This window comes from Juglans regia, chromosome 12 (genome assembly GCF_001411555.2).
Source record: "Juglans regia cultivar Chandler chromosome 12, Walnut 2.0, whole genome shotgun sequence".
NCBI lineage: Eukaryota > Viridiplantae > Streptophyta > Magnoliopsida > Fagales > Juglandaceae > Juglans > Juglans regia.
The window spans coordinates 1,342,980-1,345,458 of NC_049912.1; positions in this window are offsets into that span (position 1 = coordinate 1,342,980).

A 2,479-nucleotide genomic window follows, 5' to 3' on the forward strand; every position below is an offset into this window, starting at 1 on the left:
CTCTTCTTTTTTTAAGCACTTGGGCTGCACTGCATGCATATTTTCTTGCCGGCTGGCTGGAGGAGAGAAGAAAAAATGGTGTTTTTTTCTAATCTAACCACATGCAGTTTTGTCACTTAATTTGCCGGCAGCAATTGCCTTTTTGTCTGAACGTATTTGATGCTCGGAATTAGATATGCCCGCAGCCCACTTTCGTTTTCTGGTGCGTTTTTCGTTGTAGTCTGCAAACAGCAAACCTGGTTTGTGCTCTACCGATTCATCCAAACAGTTCGATCTACATGGATTTGCCGCAGTTGTACATTGTTCATTTGTGTATATGATAGAATTCTTAATTAGATTTTACGATTATAGTAATTAATTGTGGGTGATAAATTTTGGTTCATTTTATTAGACTGAAAGTAACAGTTTTTATCTCCAAAGCCCAAATATTTAGTTTATTAGATCATACCAAATAAATAAATAAATGATTCCGTCTATGAGAAATGAAATTATTAGTTGGTATCCCATGATTTATGTTGTGTCTAGATAGATGGAGAAGTTATTAATTAAACACTCCTTGAGAATTTTACGTATCGTTAAAATAATAAGAGTGAAAAAATGAACGTATAAAAAGCTCTCGTCTCTTTACAATTTCTTATAGCAACCATCTTGATCAATTCTTGATTTTGAAGTGTGAAATTATTTAAGAGACTCTCAATATAAAATATAATAAATAATTTAATTTTTTTAAATTTTAAAATAATAAAAATATTAAAAAATAATATTTTATCATCTCAATTCAATTCAACGTCAAAATATAATCTAAGTTGACACTCTCCAGCCTCCAATTGTTCTTATAATTTCATACGAGGATTAGACTGAATGAGAATTGATAATGGGGCCTACCCCTTGATCACCTCTTGGCTATGGTGGTTTTTTCGAGGAGTGTATCTATCTCGATTCAGACATGTTCAACCAACAGATATGATATTGGAAGATGATCATGTGCATGTGAGTTCTGTTAAGGGACGCCTCTACACCTCCGCTCCCTGTCCCGTTCACTGTAAAATGTAATGTTTTTTTGTTTTACTTTTTTATATATGTATTTTTTTAACATTATAAAATATTTAAAAAAATAAAAAAATTATAATATCATTAAAAATAATTACTTAATTACTAAATAAAAAAATATATATATTAAAAAAATTAAAAAAAAATATAGCGGGACAGGAAGCAGGGCTGTACAAAATCTAGGTGTATTAGAAATATATTTAGGTGTTCAGTCAGCTAGTTAGTTAGTTTATTTATGAGTTGATTTTGTATCAGATTTATCTATTGTGAAGAGCTTGGTACGCATCGTATATATATATATTCTAAATATAGACTCTCTGTACAAAATTCATTCATTCAGTATATGGTTCGATCCGTACACCTTTTTACTTCCATATAGCTTTTACTTTCCTGTTGTGTGTTACTCTACTCACTGAACAACACAGATCTATTGCTCTGTTTCTCTAATGTGGTATCAAAGGAAACTATGTTTTGATAATGGCAGCAACTTCGTCAGTTTCTTTTTTCTAATCTTTCAGAAGATCTCTCTAGTTCATACCATCTCCACAATGGTGACAATTTGGGCGCTATTCTTGTTTTGCAATCTCTTATAGCATTGGCATTGATTTATCTACAAGCAAATTCAAACATATATGTATATGTAAATTGACTACATTAAATTATGCATATGTAAATATTTTCATAGTTATAAACAGTACCAATACATCGTTGTAGATGCATTGTTCACTCTAAAAACGTTATTTTATTTGTTTTTTCTCTATCCTCCCACTCCCTCTCTCGACACCAACGAGATTATTTTTTCCGATGCTGCAAAATTCTTTCCTTTCTCTCTCATGACAGATCTTGCAATGATTATGGACGAATCTCCTTCTGCTTTTACACCGAGAGATTCTGCTTCATTCCTCTCTCTCTTCTTCCTATTCTAGATCACTACAACCCCCCGGGGGGGGGGGGGTCTAATTTTATAGAAGTGATTCAATCCAGCCCTCTTTTTACATCCATCTAAGGCGCGTTTTACTCAAAGATTAGCATTCACCTCAATGTTTTGCATCATTAATGCTAGGGTTTTGCTTCGAGTTTCTTTGCAATTTTTGTTTTCTTGTACCTTCATTAACAATTGATGGTAGATGGAGATTTGCTATGAGACTCGACTTGGACTGTATAACAAACCCATTTGATGCTAAATTGAGATTTGCTATGAACCCTTGGGATTTTTTCATTTTTCTCGCAATTCTTGTTCTGTTTTCGACATTTTCTGTGAACCCTTGCAAACATATTGAGATTTGCTGTGAACTTTTGGGATTTTTTTCATTTTTCTTCAACAATATTTACTCTGAATCCTTGGGATTTTTTCATTTTTCTTGAAATTCTTGTTCCGTTTTCGAGATTTGTTGTGAACCCTTGCAAACATAGTATTCACATATAGTAG